Source organism: Canis aureus, chromosome 16 (assembly GCF_053574225.1).
Source record: "Canis aureus isolate CA01 chromosome 16, VMU_Caureus_v.1.0, whole genome shotgun sequence".
Taxonomy (NCBI): Eukaryota; Metazoa; Chordata; class Mammalia; order Carnivora; family Canidae; genus Canis; species Canis aureus.
Window position 1 is genome coordinate 55,449,792 of NC_135626.1, and position 21,033 is coordinate 55,470,824.

At 43.1% G+C, this 21,033-nt stretch overlaps 1 long non-coding RNA gene across 7 annotated transcripts in view; it reads right to left on the bottom strand.

Moving 5' to 3' along the window:
- Positions 1–396: 396 nt before the first annotated feature.
- The window catches only part of LOC144286940 (uncharacterized), an 82,763-nt gene continuing 62,126 nt past the window's right edge, over positions 397–21,033 (bottom strand). For all 7 annotated transcript variants that reach the window (XR_013354896.1, XR_013354894.1, XR_013354890.1 and 4 more), the window contains one exon: positions 397–2,609. This is a non-coding gene — a long non-coding RNA (uncharacterized LOC144286940). The remainder of the gene's footprint in view (positions 2,610–21,033) is intronic.

Below are 21,033 nucleotides of genomic sequence, written 5' to 3' on the forward strand. Positions count from 1 at the left end.
GAATCATTAGGGCTGGAAGGCAGGTGCACACTTGTGGCACTTGGGGTCTTTTATGAGAGACTTACAGTGCTCGCGCTCTACATGGAATCAGCTCCCTCACTGCCAATTAGTTTCACTCTGTTTCAGGGTCACAGATCATACCCCTAATCCTAGCCAGTTGTCTCACCAATGGGGCAAAAACGTATAGAGGGCCAACATAACCACTGCTTCTGGTGGAGAAAAACAACTCCAAGGGCATGTCCCACACAAAGCAGACCGTGGTTAGAGGCAGGCATAATTGCAGTCACTAAATTAGCAGGGATCTCTCAGCCAGGGGCTAATCTAAGCCAGACCTCATGTAATGTCAGGCCATGAGCACATCACAATTGCAATTAAAAAGAAAAGAGAAAAATCGCCCTCGCTTCCCAAATGTTTATTTTTTAACATGGCAGGTCCTTGGTAATGGTATGAGATATTAAGGCATCTGGAACAAGCAAGAAAAGTAATTTGGGTTAACCATCTTTGAAAGGCTAAAGGATTTTAAACGCATCTCCGGGGTCAAGGCCCTTTGCAGGCTCCGTTTCTCTGTCTGACATCAGCCACGTCTGTCCCAACTTGTCTGCTACCTGTTGGTTCTACCTAAGATCTTCCATCATGCATGGTCCTCCCGTGTCTTCTGCTTCATCTGGACCTCCTGTTGCCTTCCCTTAGGTGGTTAACAGAGCCCTCCAAGTCCCCCTAACAGGCCACAGACCTTGACCCCTCCAAGTTGGATCTCTTTTTCTCTTTTTAGGTCCTCCTAATGTCCATCAGGACCTGCGCTTCTAGACTAAGCCCTAACACAGAGCCATTAACACTCATTTTCATATAAAGGCAAGAATCGAGTTTGGAAACCCCAAACAAGTGTACTTTCTCAATGAGAAGGGTATTGAGGGAATTTTTTTCTCCTGTGACGAACATGTACTACTTCTGCATTCAAAAAAATATATTTTTAGTTCAATTTCAAAATCCAATATACAAACATACCAAACTGCTTCTCTTGACTTTTTAAACTCTTTTAGCATCCCACAACCCTGGATTCACTAGGGCAATTTGTCTTTGAATTTGCCTCTTAGGTTCTTAAAAATCAAAGTGGATATCAGAGACTTGTTGTGTTTCTACAGGTCAAATCATATTACAATGTTGCCAGGAATTCATTTGTATGGGTGAATGGGAGGCCTATCTTTCACAGTTTTCTTTTTGTTAGGGACTACTGCCTTGATAAAACGTGGGCCTTTTCTTGGCTGGGGGCCTCGTAACCCCTCCGGCCATTTTACAATGAATTTTTAAAACCTCAGCCAAGCATTGGGCTCTATTGGAATTTCACCTTTTTAAATTTTGGAATAAGTAGTCTATCAGCAGGATCATGAACAACTTTTGATCATATACAGAAACCCATTGTAATAGGATTTTTTTCTGTGTTAATTTCATGATTTAATAAAGACACTTGGCACATAAATAAGACTCTCATAGACCAAGCATTTTTAACAATGAGAGGATTAAGATCAGCCTATCGGGGATATTAGGAAAAGTGTCGTTTCTAGCTTTAGTAAAACTCTTCCATCTGTTTAGAGGTAAATTCATTATTCCTAACTAAAAACCCTCCTGAAATAGATGTGGTGAAAAATGTTCTGCCCCTGTTATGAGACTTTCCAAACAAGCCTAAAATTGCTTAGAAACAAAAGGCAACAGGAAAAAGAAAGGACCATGTCTCCAGATAATGAGGTCCTGCCTTTGTGTTTTATCTGCAGAACAGCACAGTTTGAAAAGTCTGGATCCCATTTCATTTGAACTGAACATAAATGTAGTGCCTGGAATTCTCCCAAATGAATAAATTCTTTGCCGATAATTTTTAAGTGAAGAAAGATCAACAGGATAGGGGCATGAGGGAGGATTATAGGCTGCAGGGTGTGTGTGTGAGTGTGTGTGTGTGTGTGTGTGTGTGTGTTTGCACTGAGCAGGACAATTGGGACAATTCTGGACATAATTATTCTCTTCTTTCTTTTTCTTTTTCTTTCTTCCTTCCTTCCTTTCTTTCTTTTGATCTGCTACGCTGAATTCTGCATTTGTTGGAAAACCCCAGTAGATAGATTTATTTCCTGTAAAAGACCCTTGCTGACTATTCACTCCTGTTAATTCCTGCTCGGTTTCCCTCTACCTTCTTGAGGACAGCAACACGACCAACCTCCCTTCCTTCCATCGGCTTCTGATCTTCTTTCTCTGTTTCTGTAGGCTGGTGTCTCTCTCCTGGATGGTGGCCAAAATGACGCCAATTTATGGCGGTTAAGAATACACCATGGACCATTTCTCTCTTTAATTTTCCTCCATTTGGTGAGGTCTTGCTGAGCGCAGTCTGCAGCTTCTGTATTGAGGAAAGGGCAAAAAGCCATAGGATCATCTCATTCACTCTTAGGACCAAGGTCACCAAAGGAAGAACTGAATAATTTGTTTACATAAATCTTTCCACCGATCCTTGAAAAGTCCTGCAGTGAACACAATTTTCTTTCGGTGTTAATGTTCTCATGAAGCTTCTTTGTTGGAAAAATGAAGGGAGAAAGAAACAGCTGTTGAGTCTCCTCCTTCTTTGACCACTGGTAGAAAGGTAGAGAAAAAGAAAAAAAATTAACAAAGAGAGGACACACGTCCCTCCTCCTTCCTTCCCCTCTCCCCATCCACAGGCAAAATCTAATAAAGATGATTAAATTACATGTCTTTCCTCCCATTGAAATCCACTGCACACTATTCAAATATTAGAACTCAGGAAATAAGGCAGGACAAGGTCCCTCATGAAACCTTAGAAGGCAGCACAGGGGTCTGAGCTGGAGGTCTGCCTGGCTGGGCGGCTCTAATTAAGAAATCACCCTGCTGAGCAGAACTTAATCTAAATAAAATATAAAAAGGAATTCAGTGAAAACCATTACCTCCTCCCCACACACCTCACGTCCAGAACCTCCATCCCTCCGTCTGAGGGACTTTCCCTGCCAGGACTGGAGACTTCTCTTTTGCTCTGTGTGCCCCCGGCACCGTCAAATATAAAGAACCCCCTCCTGAAGAGGAAGCTGGGTCTTGTGCCTGCCTCTTGCTGCTTGGCCAGACTTTCCCAGGGCCACAGGCAGGTTTAGTCAATGTTGTTTTGGTTTGGAGGGGAATAGGAGATGGGTTTGATCAAGGATTGATTAAAGAGTGGGACATCTGGCCAACTTCTCCAGCGTTACTATAGCCAACTGCCAACCCACAGCCTCTCCGTAGGTGGCTGAGTTCTTCCTGCCTATCCATCAGCTGCTTTTGATGGAGTGGCCACTTGAGAGCAAAGACCAAGGCTGTTTAACTTGGTTTTTTGGTTGGTATCTTTGTGTTAGTGAGTCCTTTTAACTGCACTGAGTCAGCCTCAGACCTCTGCATTATCCCTCCAATAGGTGACACCTGGTTAGCCTTATTTCCATCTACACTCCATAGAAACCTATTTTGTATTCTCACCGTTGGCTCCTAAAAGTGGATGATTCTCTCTTACACATCTGTGGCTCTTCATGGGCTGCCCCCCATCATGTCTGCCCCAAACAGTGATTCCTCAATAGTCGAAAACCTGTTGTAAGAACCAGATCCTCTCCCTAGAGGGGAAGGAATGCACATATGCATATAAACACAGGTTTGGAGAACAATTTCAGGGGCACCTTAGCCCCCTGAGGAGTCCATGGTCACCAATTTAAGGATCCTTGAGAGAGACTGTCCTTTCTCTCTTTTCACCCCTGACAGACACTCAAAGATTCTCTCCTTTGATCAAACTTGAGTTAGACTCTTCTGACTCTTCTTTCTGACCAGGCCCCAACCTTGAGCTCTGTCCTTGGATCATTCAGGCTAGTTTCAGCAGGAATCCTGCTGGATCAGTTTTGCAAAAATCTCCCACCCTTGATATCTGATCAAATTCCTCATCCTGTACCCTAGATATCTTATCACCATGGCTAGCTTTTAGCAAAAATCCTGTAGTGTTGCTTTGGCCAGAATCCTCCCAGTCTTGGTATGTCCTCCTACTAATTTTCCACCAAGGGACCCCCACCCTGCTCCTTGGCTGTAAACCTCTGTTGGCCCTTGTTGTATCCAGAGTTGGGTCCACTCTCTCTCTCTCGCTACAATATCTGCATTGCAGCAGTCTCTCTTGCTTAAAGTCTTCCTCAACCATCTCTAACAAGAGCCATGAGTAATTTCCTTTCTAAAACCTCCTATATCAGGAAAACCTTCACTTATCCTCAAGGAGACCTCCATGAAGCCTTTCATCACCAACCCGGAAGCAGTTATGAACAGAACCTGTGTGCTCACGGTGACCCTGGTATGTACGTCTAGAATATCATATATCACAACACAGTAATTATTTGTTTACGTGTCCATCTTTCTCTGGACTAGGAGTGGGCAAACTTCCTCTTCAAGGGCCAGAGAGTAAATATTTTAGGCTTTGTGAATCATGTGGTCTCAACTCTGCAAAAGCAGTCTTACACAATATATCTATAAACAGGAGTGGTTTGTCCCAATAAAGCTTTATAGGCACTGCAATTTGAATTTCATACCATTTTCATGTACCACGGAATATTATTCTTCTGTTGTTTACTCTTTCAAACATTAAAAAAATGTATAAACCATTTTTATCTCATGAGCCACATAAAAACAGATGAGGGGGGAGGCAAATTTGACCCATGAGACATATTTTGCTGAACCCCTGTCTAGGCTACAGAGATGCCTTCAAAAGTAAACCTTATTCACTTATAACTATAGATCCCGCTATCTAGTCTCTCCAAGGTAATTTATCTTTGAGTTTCACTATCTACCACTAATTGATACAAAAATAAGTGAATAAGTAAACTACTAAATGAGCAAATGATTAGGAAAATTTCCTTGAGACAAATATTGAATTGAGTAACCATAAATGTTTCTTTTAGTACCCTGGTGAGGTTCCATGTTTCTTCATGATTAGGGACATAACACCGTAAGTGCTTAGCTACCAAGGCTCCAGTCACAAATTCTGAAAGTCTAGGATTATTCCACAAATCACTGGGGAGATGCCAAAACCTAGTGCAGTCCAGTGTAGTCAGAAAACACCTCCTTTTATTTTATTTTTCAAATTAATGTATCTATTTTAGAAAGAGAGAGAGAGCACACATGCATGAGTGGGGGTGGGGGGCGGAAAAGGGAGAGAGAATCTCAAGCAGACTCCCTGCTGAGCACAGAGCCCCACATGGGGCTTGATCTTACAACCCTGAGATCATGACCTGAGCCAAAATCAAAAGCTGGACGCTTAACCGACTGAGCCACCCACGTGCCCCAGAAAATACTGCCTTTTAGAGATAAGATTCCTTCCACCACTCCCTGCGTTAACAGGATCACAGCTTCTTTGAGCCTCTCTTGAGCAATCTCTTAACCTTTCTGTAGTAGGCAGCTTCTGGCATAGCTTCCAGTGATCACCCTGCTGGTATTCAGACCTCAGTGTAATCCTCTCTTTTTGAGTGTGGGCTAAAGCTAACGACTCACTTCTAATCAACTGAATACACAAAAAGGATGGGCTGTCGTTTCTAAAATTATTTTCCATAAGATGCTAACTTTGTTTTTTGTTTTTTGTTTTTGTTTTTGTTTTTTTGTCTATTGCCTTCTCTGCTTGCATACTTTAGTGGCAAGCTGCTGTGTTGGAGAGGCCTATGTGGCATGGAACTAAGGGTGGCCTTCAGCCCACAGCTGGTGAGAAATTCAGACCCATAAGGACACATCAAGGAGCTGAATACCTTCCAACAACTCCATGGGTGAGCTAAGAAATGAATCTTCCTGGGACACCTGAGTGGCTTAGCAGTTCAGCACCTGCCTTCTGCCCAGGACGTGATCCTGAGGTCCCTGCATGGAGCCTACTTCTCCCTCTGCCTATGTCTCTGCCTCTCTCTCTCTGTGTCTCTCATGAATAAATAAATAAAATCTTAAAAAAAAAGAAATGAATCTTTCCATAGTTGAGGCCTCAGATAGGACCACAGACCCTAAACCAATACTTTTCATTCTTACAAGAAAACTTGAAGCCAAGGATCCAGCTAAGCCATATCCATATCCATGATTTATAGGAATTGTGCAATGATAAGTTTGTGTTATCTCAAGCCACTAAGTTTTGGGGTAATTTATTAGGCAGTAAGAGAGATAACTCATACATCTACCTCTATGATAATGGGATGTATTATTTATTCCTTTTCCCCACCAAAATGCTAAGCTCCCCAGGGCGGGGGTCAGTTACATCATACTCATCTTGGCCCATAATACAAACTTACCAAATGTTTGCTAAATTGCCTTATATTTTGGGTTTCATGGAATTCAGTCGATTTAAACAACCATAGTAATTTTGAAATATATAACAGCAATAGGACAAAGCAGAGTGCTGGTTATGGCAGAAACTTTTTGAAAATCACGAGGGGAAAAATATTTGGATTTGTACCCTTTTGTTACCAGGTTATGGCTTAAAGACTATCAGGGGGTTTTAATTCATTTTCAAAAAAGCGTTCAAAGTGGGTGCCTCCTAACTACACAAAAGAGATCTTTGCCCTCATTGACCTGGCCATACAACCTGTCCATTGGACAATTCCCTTGTTCCACATTTTCATGGCCAGTGAGAAATACTATGAAGTGAGAGGAAAAGATGGAACTAGAGAGAACTGAGAAAAAGGTGGAAAAGTGGAAAAGAGGAAAGAAAAATGAGCAGAGAGAAGAGAAATGGTCAGAACACCCAAGCCAGAGGCAGAGAACCTATTCAAAAGAAAAAGTCAAATTTTCTTGTCTCTAGTCATAATAAATATTTTGACAAGGAGCTTGGCATTTATCAAAAAGGAAAAAAAAAAAAAAAGAAAAGCAGAAGTTGTCTTCCAAAGGACCCAACACTCTCAGAATTCCATGACCTAATCCTGTGTGGTTGTAGCAGCAAGACAGCCTCTCTTGTCTAAGTGTTGTGGCACCGGGGCCTCTGTTTCCTCAACAGCACATGCCATGCCACTATCAGACTTAGGAGTAGAGCACTAGGGATGTGGGGGGACAGTCTGGATACCATGGCTGGAAATGCATTTTTAAAATCACTGCAGATTCTTATTCTCTATCTTACTGGTTGCTTATCATAGCAGTAAAGTCAACTTTTCATGACTTTCGTAGACATTATATAATATGTTCTTCCCCTTGCTCCTATCTCCAGCTGTTAGCCAGTCTCATCCCAGAATGGGATGGGGTTGGGTCAACTAGAGCGGTAAAACTTTCATGCTGGCATGTGAGGGAGCCAATTCCCAGCCACTGAACAAACCTAAATTTTCTGCAGTTATCACAGGACCAATAGATCTCAAAAAAGAAACCTGAAAACGTTCAAAGGCCGAAACAAGTTGAGCTACTTTAAGCCCAAATGTTCTTGTCTATAAAGCAGGGACAATAAGAGGGTTCACAGGGTTACTCTGAAAATCAAAATATGTAAAAACCTCAGTCTGCTGCAAGGTTACTGAGCTCTTGGCATTTTGGGTGAGAAAATTCTTTGTTGTGGGGCCTTCTCCTCTGCATTGTAGAATGTCTAGCAGCATCCAAGCCTCTACTGGCTACATGACAGTAGTCCCCACCACATGCCACCCCCCCTCTATCACAACAGTCAAATCACCCCTGGTTGAGAACTGCTATGCTAGTGCTTGGCATATAGTGATTGTTCCAGAAATATTAGATGCTATTTTTATTATCATTAAAATTATTACCAACCACAGCATCAGCTGGCAAGGGTAACAACAGCTCCTCTCTCTCATTGTATCCTTGAAATAGTTGCTGTTTTTCTTCCCCCTTCGAAAGAAAGAGCTGAGAAGAGGTAGAGCCATTAAGTTGGTAACAATCCAGTAGGAAACCTACCATCAATCTCCTATGAAGTCTTTTTTCCTGGAAGGAAAAAGGGCCACCATCTTGTGCTCCAACTAGGCAGATTCTTTAGCCTGACAGTTTGTGAGTCACTGCAGATTCTTTCACTGGCATAAATACGCCAACTGTAGGCACTACTGGTACAGTTGACTCTTGAAACAGCTCTTGGAAGTTTCCAAAAGTACCATAAGAAAGAGAGGAAAGAGATGTTCAAAGAGAACTGTCCAACAGAAGTTACTCCCTTTGCTGTTTCTTGTGGTTTTGTGCTTGTTTGGATTCACAAGTGTGTGTGTGTGTGTGTGTGTGTGTGTGTGTGTGTGTGTTTGCCCAAATTGTTCTTGCAAATTCTAACAGTTTGCTTTAGCTGTTTTGATACCACGCTGTTTTGAAGGTACAAATGTTTATCATGGCATGTCTTGTGTTAAGTGTACAAACTGAGAGGTGAGTGTTGGTGACTGGATGGAGAGTAGTATTCCTCAAAGTTTTAACCAAATAGATGTTAATAGCACAGGAAAGTTGCAAAAAGATTTCTGGGGGTCTGGGAGTGGCCAGCTGAAAAAATGGAAATATGTTCCACCTCTTATATTTATGTTTAAAATTCATGCACCCTTTACTTTCTATGCTAATTTTTTTCATTTGTTTCCAGGTAAAATTTGTAGACGGACTCTCAGTCTTGGGCCTTTATTTTCCGGCAGCTTTTCCTATTCCCTTTTATAAAGCACGCACAGTGAAGTGCAAATGTAAGAACATGGTCTTGGAATCAGATGAGCTTACCCTCAAATTTGTTTTAATAATTGTAATTAAAAAAAAATCCTCAACCTCGCAAGTTGGATGTAAGATCTGAGTAGATCCTACATCCATTTCCTCCTCATTATTCTTCCCCTTCCTTACCACAGAGCTTCGCTTTCTGTCTTAAGTGAATCTTCCCCCCACCCCGTTCCCACCACCCACCTCCATGCTGACTTCCTCACCTCCCTCAACATTCTGACCAGACAGTTCCCCTTCCCAGAGCTTTGTCTATCCATCTTTCAACTTCTTCAAAAACTGTCTTGAATCTACACCACCCATGAGGGTTTCCAGGTTGAATTACATTCACAACAGCCACTCATCTTGCACGTGTAGCATGCCTCGACAGTTGAAGACCTCAACACAGAGAAATCCTTCTTGAAAATATTTATTTCAACATCAACTTTACTTTCCTCTTATTTTGAATTTTTATTATTTATTATTTAATTTATTTGCGAGAGAGAGAACAGGAGCAGAGGGAGGGGCAGAGGGAGAGGGAGAAGCAGATTTCCTGCTGAGCAGGGAGCCCAACATGGGGCTCAATTCCAGGACCCCTGGCCCATGGCCTGAGCCAAAGGCTGATGCCTAACTGACTGAGCCACCCAGATGCCCCAATTTTTATGATATTTTTAAATCTAAGAGTGATTAGGAAAAGGGTGACATCTGTCTGCATCTAATGAGTATGCTTGCATTTTCCAAATAACAAATTCCTTGGCAAATAGTAGACTCCATATTCATGTTTTACAACAAAAATATAAACAAGAGCTATTTACAGTCTCTCTTAGAACCCTAATTATAAGCAACTTGAGGACAAGAAACTTATCCATTTTCCACTTATGGTTGAACTCAGAGGTTTGGACATTTAAGACCTTCAAAAAATTTATGTTGAATGTAGCTAATAATAAATGCATTATACGTTTCTAGTTCATTTCTATGAGATTTAGTTGACCTAAATGTTTTGGCAAAAGCACTTATTTATGATGCTTTGTCAGTATTGTGCTTGTACAACCTGTGTGTCAACTCGTAGTTATTGGTTCATCCTAGGCACACTGAGTCCCCTTTGTTCACACTTGACCTCAACCACATTCTTCAGTGCACCAAGCAGAGGGCTTTGCCCATAGTAGGTAATTTAGAGATGTTATGGAATGAATGTCATATGTTGCATCATACAAAGAACAGAAGCAAAAGAGTTTGGGGAAAAAGTAATCAGTAAAAATATATAAGAGCCATCTTGCCCCCAAAACATGCATAAGGTTAGATTAAATGTTCATAGAAGGAGGGGAAACCATCTGATCAGGAGCGGTGGGTGAGTTTGGCTGTGCAAATACCGCTGCCTGGTTGCACTTCCCAGGGTGCTGGGTTGATGTCTTCTGGAGTAAGAACTAGAGCGTGATGTCTTTTCCAGGTACTTGTGCTTCATTGACTCCTGGCTCCAGGCAGAGGGCAGGTCAGCCTATTATGAGGAGACTGTGCTTGCTGGGTTGTCAAGCACTGAATGAAAAATCATAACTGTGTTAATAACGAGGGTGGCCACAGGCCAATGCCTCTGGACTTTTCACTTATAGATGCTATCAGAATTTTCAAAATGAAGACCAGTGGACAGTCATCCAAATTGGAAGTGATAACAACAACTGAGGGCACAGTATGCTGGTTGATAGAAGAAATAGTGGAACTGAGATCCCAGTGGGGACCTAGTAATTGTTAGAACCTGAATTTGTGACTTTGTCTAGACTTAGATACTGAGAGCTTTGAGTACTTTGCCACTGCTCACTTCCAACTAGGAAATTAGAAAGCAACACGTAGAGCTTATATAAATGCTGGGCATTACCTTTATAAGGAACAACAGGTCACATGGAGCATTGTTTCATAGACCCCCACCCCCCCGGACCTATTTTAATAGCCTCAAGTAATTATCTTGTGATATCTTGAAGTCCATTATGAGTCGGCTAAAAACAACACTTAATAGTCTCCCTCTTTTGACCAGTTAAGTATACACGTGATCCCCTACTCTCTAGAACCCATCCAGGTACAACAAGAAGACGATAGTGTTTCAGTGAGGCATTTGATACACCCTTTGATACAGTCATGAGACTGTATCACCTGCATCTTAATAAAACTCAGTTACGAATATGTGATAAATGACTGAAAAAATCTTCAAATGAATCTCTCAATCCAGGCATGACCAATTTTTTCCAGGAAGAGGGAAGCCGCAATTAGATGGAAAAAAAGCTCAAGGAAAAAAATCCTCCCATTAGTGAGACTTAGTCTAACAGGAGCTACAGCACAGGAGGTAGTCCAGGCTGACCTTGTCTGTGGCTGAGTCAAGACACTCAGCCTGGCATCCATAAAGTGGGTCCCATGGCACCTACCGTACGGTGTTGTTGTAAAGGTCAAATGACATAATGTATGCAAAATGACTCATCAAGTGCCTGGTATACAGTAAACATATAACAAATACTTGACCCATGGGAAAATCCAACATCCGATCACACTCTCAACTTAAGACCCACATTTGGACTCAATTTCCACTATTGGCTCTGATAAAAAACTGCTAACCAAGAAGGCCAAACCTGCAGAAAGCCAATGGAACTTTCCAGCAAAGCCAACCTACCGCTCAGGGAAGATGATGAACTAAGTCTTTACCGCGCGAGTCTAAGCAATGCGGGGCATGCTCCCCATAGGACTTTTAACCAACTGTGATTTGCCTCCTGCATTTTTCCACTACCCAAGTTGTTTCCTTCCCTTATAATAACTGTCCACTTGGTAGCTTGTGGCCAGTGGGCTAAGAAACAGAAGGCGGTTGGTGTCAGCCTCTTGAGCTGCCAAGTGCAGATATTTTTCTCAGGTTTCTGGGTGGGTTTTTAAGCCAACAGCCTTGAAAGGGAAGCAGAGCCAGCATGCCACAGGCATCTGGGACACAAGGCCTACACAGTATTTTTGAAAAATCAGTATCGCTCACTGACGATAAAGGGGCATTCACTGTGGGCAAAGCCACTCCACAGGAGTGGGTGGAGTTGGGGCTACCAGGCAGGCCTCGGACTGAGTTAGCAGCCAATTTTCTTTTTCCACCATCTCTAGGGTTGAGTAGGTGCCAATACAGCTAAAAGCTTTTGGAGACACCCATAGGCACAGATAGTGAGCCCCCCATTCCCCCCCAACTCCCGTCTTTTCCATGGAACTTAGCAGTAGCTACCAGGGGCGTCATCACAGAGCATTAATTTTTTCCCTTGCCTGGTTTCCCACATTCTGTGACCACCTCAGAGTGTGCCAGGGAAAATACTGAGAGCCTAGGTAAACGAAGGGGAACCCAACATTCACCAGTCTGGCCTTAAAATAGCCAGCGGAACGCCCCCATCCCAGAGAGTACACAGGCAGTGACTGTTCGCTCGTGTGCTCAGAGCACCCGCCCACCCCACCCCACCAGCCACCCCGATTCCCGTGAAAGCCTATCTCAGAGAGAGGATGAAGAAGTAGCCAGATTGCTTGGCTGTCTCGTTCCCTTCAGGCCCCGTGACTTGGGTGAATACTAATGAGCACACAGTGACCTGATGCAAACCAGTGCACCCACTGGGCAGGGTGGAGACCTGGGTGGAACAGACGTCTGGGGTGGTGTAGGGTTGGGCAGAGCAACCAGGGAGAGCCAAGAGGAAGAGTGCTCCTGGAGGAAAGTGGAGGCCTTGGGAGCTGCAGGACACACCCCGGGGCTGCTGGCCAGCCTGGGACATAGCTCCACAACTTGCCACCGTGTCACAAGGCTGTGTACTCTGGATGGAGCACCTATGGTGGGGAGGGGCCCACCAAGAAGGGGTATAGAGTAAGAAAGGGAGAAGATACCATGGGGGGAGGATAAGGGAGCGTGTACAGCAGACGCAGCAGAAGCATCAGCTTTCTAATGTTTTCTAGATGCTCTCCGTGCAGTTGCCAGCTTGAGCAGAATGTCCGGTTAAGTTTGAGTTTTAGATAAACAACAAGTAATTTTTAGTATAAATATGTTCCATGTAATGTTTGAGACATAATTATACTAAAAAATATTTGGTGTTTATTTGGAATTCAAGTGTAACTGGGCGTTCAGTATTTTATTGGCAACTCTAGCGCCCCCTCAACTAGAATGAAAACCGCCAAGGGCAGAGATCGTTTCTGCCATAACCTCTCTGCAAAACCTAACGTGGTCCGCTCCACGGGCTGCTTTGCTATGTAATGTTGCCCAGAAAAGCACACGCTGCCTTGGTACTTTCTGCCCATCAGACTGACCTGACTTCACCTATTATTAGCCATGTGATCTTGGGCAAGTAACTTCAGCACTTTCCCCTATGTTCTCATTTGCGAAATGGGAAAAATGGTAGTTGCCTGCCTTAGAGGGTTGTTGCAAGGGAATAATACAGGTAAAACCTTTTGTGTGTGCTGGCCTCTTAGAAAGGACTCCATACATGTTAGCCATTATTATTGGATACTCAATAAATAAGGAAATGTGATAGAAAAAAAATTTTCTGGGTGTTAGAGACCCACCTGAGCTGAGCATTGGGCTTCTTCAACCAGCTTTGTGAGGCTTCAGAGAGACTTTACCTTTCTGGATTCCTTTTCCTGAAGGTTCCAAGACTCTTTCAAATTCTAAAATCCCATAATTTAAATAGATTGAATGGGTGAGAACAGATGAAATAAGAGCCATGTCAATAGAAATGTTTAAGGGGGTTAGAGAGTAGAAGCATGATGGGGGATGTTTCACTGGCCACATGAAAAGTCTGTCCCCAAATGCAAGACTGACCTTCCCAAGGCTCTGACCATAGGAGTCTGGGTTTCAGAGACTGAGGCAAAAGACAACTTGTGCAAGAGCAGAGTATTCCTGCCTCAATTCAGATTTACACCATAAGGATACTAGTATGAGGCCAAGTGGGAGAGCCTTCCCAATCGGCAGCCAACCCAGTAATATTAAGTAAATTCATGTTAGCCCAGTGCCAACACATCAGAGAAACCACGGCCCCTACCATCCACAATACCTCTGTGGCCCAGAGTTAGTTTTCAGTGATTTGCAACATTTCCAGATAATTTCAAATCTTATTAGCGACCTTTATAGCTATTTCTCACCACCTCTGGGAAATCATCCCTTAGTTTCAAAGAAAATATTTCTCAAAAAAAAAAAAAAGAAAGAAAGAAAAGAAAATATTTCTCCCTCTCATTAATTCTGAAGAGAGACCAATGATAGGAAGATATCTTCACACCAATGGTTTCCTTCCACCCGATTCTTTCCTGAAGAAGATGGAGGAGAAAAGAGTTTATTGGCAGCACTACTAACAACATGGACTCACAGCATGTTAGATTCAAGAGCCTTTGGAGAATGAGATAAAGAGAAAATATAATATCCTGTCCTAGAATATTCCAATACATCTGGGAGGCATAATCTTTGTTCAATATAGCAACGACTTCAGAGTCTGAGCATGGCAACATACAGGTGCAAAATATATAAGGCTGAGGGAGTGCGTTTGTGCTGAAACGAAAAAGAATGAGCCAAATGGACATAACCAAGTTGTTAGCTTTCATCGGGTATATGGTTAGTTGGGGAAGAAGATGAGAGTCTTCAAAGAATAAAGAATGTTCTATGCAAAGATAGGAGGCTTTCCAGAGCATGCCAGGAAATCGCCATGAGTAGGAGCCTAGTTAAGGAATAAAGCTGGAGACACAATGAAGTCTTCGGCATGTGGGCTGGGCTCTAGACTCATTAAATTAGCTCACAGGCCATGTTGCACCTAGATAATTGGATCACCCATAGTTTTTTCCCTATTGCACTATGAATGAAGGAGCTCTGCCGAAGCATTGAATGGTCCACCAGTTTAAGAACGTTTCCTCTACCAACTTGAAATTTCATCCATGGAATCATTTTGATGGGACGTTGCTGAGGGCACAGAAACTCCTCCACTGTCTATGGAAGGCAGCATGGCAAAGCTCGAGAAGTTGCAAATCACATCCTCTTCAAGTAGTAACTCAACTTTGGGGAACGTATCCTGAAGATACACTTGAACATGTACCCAAGTTTTTGTTTCAGGATTGTTTACAAGACCAAAACATTTGAAGCAACCTCAGTGCCCTTCACAAGGAGACTAGTTAAATCAGTCATGGTATCAATACATCCACAGAATAAATGCAAAATTAATAACCTATATGGAATTTCTCTAAATATCAAACATGGAGCCATATCTAAAACGCATTGTTTAAAAAAAAAGGAAAGGCAAGGCACAGTGAAGCCTGTAAAGTATGCTGTCATATTTGATAAAAATTAAAGGGGCCTCAAGGAGGTAGAACATAATTTCCCTCCCCCATTGAGTGTGGGATGCATAACCCCCCCACACACAACCCATTGACTTTCTTTCAAAGAATACAGTATGGAAGGAGGAGAAGCAACTTTACAGCAGAGATGCCTGGCAAACACTACCTTACTCAGTAGATCAAGGGTCACATCACTAGCGATAAGTTACTTGAACGTCATGTACCCATGATACAATGAAAATGCACGTCGCCTCTTAGGTCATCATCCACCAAACACACAAGCCCTGGCTAAACATGAGGAAAACATCAGTCTGACTCAAATTGAGGGGCATCCTCCAAAATACTTGAGCAGCCCTCCCCCCCCCAAAAAAATGTCAAGATCATCAAAGCAAAGGAAGTCTGAGAAACTGTCACAAATAGAAGAGGCCAAGGAAACGTGACAATGGAATTTAAGGTAGTGTCCTGGATGAGATCCTGGAGCAGGCAAGCGACATGGGAGTGAAACTAGTAAAATCTGATAAACTCCGAAATGTAGTTAATGATAATGTTCTTACCTGTGACAAATGTACATAGTAAAATAAGATGTTAACAAGAGAGGGACTGGCTGATGGTACAGATCGGAACTCAGTAGTATCTCTGCAACTTTTCTTTGAATTTAAAACTTTTCTAACATGTAATATTCATTAAACACTTCACAAAGGTAGAGGTAATATATTTGCTCCCATGTGCACAAAACATGTGTGGACAAAAACAGGCCATAAACTGACAATTTCAATTGGATTGAATCTCCAGTAACTCAGGAACTGAGAGATTTCACTATATGCACACATATACTTTGACTTAGAAGTCATGCCAAACTGCTGCCTCTTTTAAGATTATAAAATTTATATCTTTACAAAAATAAAAGAGAATTTTTCATCCAAGTTAAGTTTGTTTCTAAAAGATAGATGCCTTCATTTTAAAATTCTCTTTTTTGGATAATGCAGTAATCCAGTAGCCCCCAAACAATTTATGAACATGGATTATTTCTCATGGTGGTAAGTTGCATGGCCCCAAAGTACAAGGCTCCAAGGAGAATGATTCTGAGAACACAGGGGTTTTGAGGAAAACGAGAACCTTGGGTAATGGTCTAAATACAGGGTTATTGCCTAAGAAGATCCTGGGCACCCTACTGACAAAAGGAAGATCCTGGGCACTCTCACATGACACCAGAGAGATGGTGAGCAAAGGAGAGATCAGACGCCCATGGGGACATCCATGTCACTTTGTGCCACAAAGACGGATTTTGCTGACAGACAACATCTATGAGTGTTATCCTATATATTGGCAAATTGAATTTAAATAAAATTTAAAAAAAAAGAAAGAAAGAAAAGAAAAAGAAAGGAGAGAAAAGAAGAAAGAAAGAAAGAAAGAAAGAAGAAAGAAAGAAAGAAAGAAAGAAAGAAAGAAAGAAAGAAGAAAGAAAGAAAGAAAGAGAAAGAAAGAAAGAAAGAAAAGAACATATATGAGATTAGCTCTCCCCCTGCTTCCCAATTGACTGCATCCTACATCCTCTCAGTTCCGGAATAAGCCTTTCTCTGCCTTTTGATTCTTACTCAAGAAAAATATTCTAAAAGGGGGGGGGTGGCCTCTGAGGGACACTCTAGGCCATTCAAGAGCTGACTCTGCAGTCATTCATTCTGTCCTATGCCTTTGCTCTTCGGTTTCAGCCACCACCTGGCAAAAACCAATGGGAGGAGACAGTGAAGTGAATTCAGATTTGACTCCATGAGAGAAAGCCAGGCTCTTCGGGTCAATCCTGAAACCCGTCAGGATGAACAGGTCACTGAGCCAGCTGGGGGCAAGGTGCCAGAAGACCTCCCAGCCGGAGAGGCAGGGAAACGGTTAATAACTCAAGGTGACACATTAAACCAGCAGATCTGGGGCTGAAATTTGGCTGATCTTGAAGTCAAGCAGAACTGTCGGAACCTGGGGAGGCGCTGTCACTTTTACTGTACTTTTCCACACGTATTTTTATTTATTAATTTATTTTAATTTGGAAATGTTCATGGGGAGCTGGAACACGCAGGCTGGAGACCTCCCCAGGGTCTGAGAGGGACAAATCTGTGTCTCTGCTTGGATCTCCATCCAGTTCAGACCAGCAGCTCCCAAGGGCATCAGCCACCAGTGGCGGTTCGGTGGCCTCCCGTGGCCAGTCCCAGCCCTCGGCCCCCACCGCCCGTCCCATGGACACATGCTAACCTCCTCTTCTTTTCACTGCCCTCTGGTGCCAGCGTGCAAGCTCCTGCCAAGTTACACGAACAGTGTGCTCCATCCACCAGCCATCGCAGGCTCCTTGTTACAAAACCCAGGAGTCGCTTAACAGGGAGCAGATGGAGAGAGACGCAGGATACCCCCAAAGTGGGCAGGAGGGGAACCCCGGGCTGAGAGGCAGAGTGGAATTAAAATGCTCTGCCCTCACCCCAGTTGATATGCTGGCGAGGACCCTGCTTTCCCAACGCCTCGCATGTGAGCAACCAACTCGTGGAAATTCACTAAACAGAAATGGCAGGCTGGGGTGTTGGAGGTGATCCTGTGCTCCCTTCTGGGGGGGCGCAGGAAATTAGCACCCACGGTGATGGATGTGCTGCAAAGTCAGCCTGCCCTCTGGATCCTACCACCCTTGAGATTCTTGCTCTGACCTTCTGGGCCTACGTATCTACCAAGTCCTTGCTTTCTCAATTATGGGAGAATTCTCATCACAACTGAACATTGAAACAACATTTTCTGCATCAGAGGACACGTCCCCATCCTGGACCAATGCAGGAGATGAGTTTCACTCCTCAGAGAGCTGACAACCTGACTTTAACATTGCAGATGGACGCATTGGCCACCCCCACCCCTTACACGCACATGTGTGCACACACGCACGGTTCATTCTGGGGGGATGTCTCCACTTAACACCTCCACTCTGAGTTTGAGTTAAATATCATCCGTTCTAAAGACAACAGAACAGTTTCAGCTGTGTGAAAAATGAGTAGGATGCAGCGTACACAGGCACGGAAATGCACACGCACACACCCCTCCTCGCTTCTTTCCCTACCAGCAAGAATTGCACCTTGCTTCTGAGGTCCCCAAAGGGCACCGGATCTGATAATCCCCAAATAGCTACTGCTCAATTGGCTCAGCTAAAGTTTCCCTGCAATGTGGCCCAAGCAGTCGTGCTTGGGTCTCGGGCTCCTTCATGACAGCTTGGGGCTAATGCTGTGGGTCATCCATGGCAGATCTTATGCACGCAGTGGAAGTTCCCTGACCTATTCCATGGAATAGTCCAGAAACACAAGTCCCCCATTGTTCCCTGACTTGGGGATGGAGGGAAGGGGGAACATGCACACACACAAAACCTCCCTCTAAAAGATTAGTGCAATTATTAGCCAACAGTAATGGCTATAAGCCAATCTGTTCTCAAATCCTCCCAAGCACCAAGTCACCTCAGAGCCTCTTAAAGCCCCAAACACAAGACTGTGTGTTCTCCTGCATTTTGCCGCGTTGTTCTTGAAGGCTGCTGGGCCATTGCTTAATGCTGCCCTTACCCACAAGGCTAATAAGCAGAGAAAGAAACAGTGAATAATGCACATGTCTGAGCCCTGGGTCCCCATGCCCCCATAAGTCTGTGAAGGCAGATGTCCAGGGCCAGACATCATTGGCAACGGCTTCACCCAACATTGTGCTTATTAGAACACAGCTGTAGATTGTGACTTGCGGTTAGTGTTCTTTGTAGAACTCTCCAGAATGATGTGCTCTCTCCCTCTTTCACCTTATGTGAATAACAATATTTGACCCCTGTACCATATCCTGCTGGCCGCTCTAGTCTCCCACCTGGAGTAATGAGTATATATTGGGAAAGGAAATTAAATTCTGTTTGAGGACTTGGTGTACACGTACTTACACTGCATACATATTTTAAACTCTCATCTGAGAGAAAGGGAGCTCTTGTGCTAGCCCATATTGACATCTATATGATATATAGCAATAAAATCCATAATATGTCTTTTTTTTCCTTTTTTAAATATTTTATTTATTTGTTCATGAGAGACACAGAGAGAGAGGGAGAGACATAAGCAGAGGGAGAAGCAGGATCCGTGTGGGGAGCCCGATTCAGGACTCGATCCTAGGACACCAAGACCACGACCTGAGCTGAAGGCAGACGCTCAACCACTGAGCCACCTGGGTGCCCCAAATCCATAATATATCTTGAATAAATATGGATAATGATGAGAGCTATACAAAGAAGAAAATTCTAAGGACAGGAAGGTTGGTGACATATTTACCTAACACCAAAGCAATTGAGGGATTGCATTTAAGTGACAGATACGGTAAATGAGACACCAAGAAAAGAATATGTTGGCTGAGTTCAAAGACAGCTGGTCCAATGACTCTGAATATTCTACTCAAGAGAGTACTTATGTGTGTAAATAAATACAGAGGTGAACACTCATCGCCGGCCGCCCAGACACTATCCAATCATTCCTTTATTCTTCAAGAGATTACTGAACCCCTGCTATGTTCCAGGCACCGGTGAAGGCCAGGCATTTGGTGGGGTTCTCTTAGAGCAGCCTTATTCAAAGCCCTGTTGGGATCCCTGGGTGGCACAGCGGTTTGGTGCCTGCCTTTGGCCCAGGGCGTGATCCTGGAGACCCGGGATCAAATCCCACATCGGGCTCCCGGTGCATGGAGCCTGCTTCTCCCTCTGCCTGTGTCTCTGCCTCTCTCTCTCTGTGACTATCATAAATAAATAAAAATTAAAAAAAAAAAAAAAAGCCCTGTTGCATCCCGAGAAACCAGTGCCATTTGGAAAACACAGGTACAGACAAAAAAGTCTCAACGCTGAGCAAACAAAGAGGAAATTTTCTATGTGATGACAAATCGGGAAAGCTTTCAAGCATCTATTATTCATTATAGAGCAGACCAAGACATGTTAAACTTTGGGCATGTCTATGAAATACATAAATGAGGTATTACATATAACCCCGTTCCTACGAATTAACACCACGTCTTTGCCCCAGAACGCTCTCGGGGAAAAAAAACTCTGTTGAAAGATCTAGAGCCTGAGTCTAAATAACCAAGTTACAACGACTCAATATTCTCCCCAATGACTATTTCATAGTTCTGTACACACACCTAAATGGAACCAGCACTACACCAGTGTTTGTATACAACTTCCATAGTGTATGTTTTCACACACACATGAACACACACACACACACACACACACACAGAAGCAGTGTCTTTCTTATCTGGGAGGTTTCAGGTTTTCGTTAAATTCCAGAAATCCTCCCTTTGTAATAATTGGAAGATAAGCCCCACTGAATCATTTTCAAAGCTGAGTCCCAAAATGGGGATTAAAAATAAATAGTAATATATAATAATAATAATAAAATATAATAAAAAGTAAATAAAATTAATAATAACAATAAGTGGGCTGTTTGGGAAGTATCCAAAATCCTGAGCCAAAGGGCACCTGGGTGGCTTAGTTGGTTAAGCACCTGCCTTCGGCTCAGGTCATGATCCCAGGGTCCTGGGATTGAGCCCGGCATCAGTCTCCCTGCTCAGTGGGGAGCCTCTTCTCCTTCTCAGTCTGCTCCTCCCTCTGTGTTCTTTCTCTCTATATAGCAAATAATGAATAAAATTCTTTAAAATAAATAAAACCTTTAAAAAAATCCTGAGCCTAAACATATTGTATAACCTGACTAATCTTATACGCTGCATATACTGAACCACTCTTTGGCATTACTCACTAATGAGAAGATCGAAGCGAGTGCATAGATGTTAGGATGATTTTCCCTTTAGGATGCATAGATCTAAGTCCCTGATGTAATCACGCTGTCTGTATGCACTACAGGCATTTTCGTGGCTTCGTAAAGCAGGTCTTTGAAGGATGCACGTCACAGTCAGTTGTGCTCGTCTGCACACCAACACACGCACGCACCACTTCAATCTCATATTCCTGTCTCTGCAAAATTGAAATAGTTTCATTTGGGTCGATTACGAGGTTATATTCTCAGTAATGGTGCTTGTGATCCAGGAAAAGAAGAACAGATA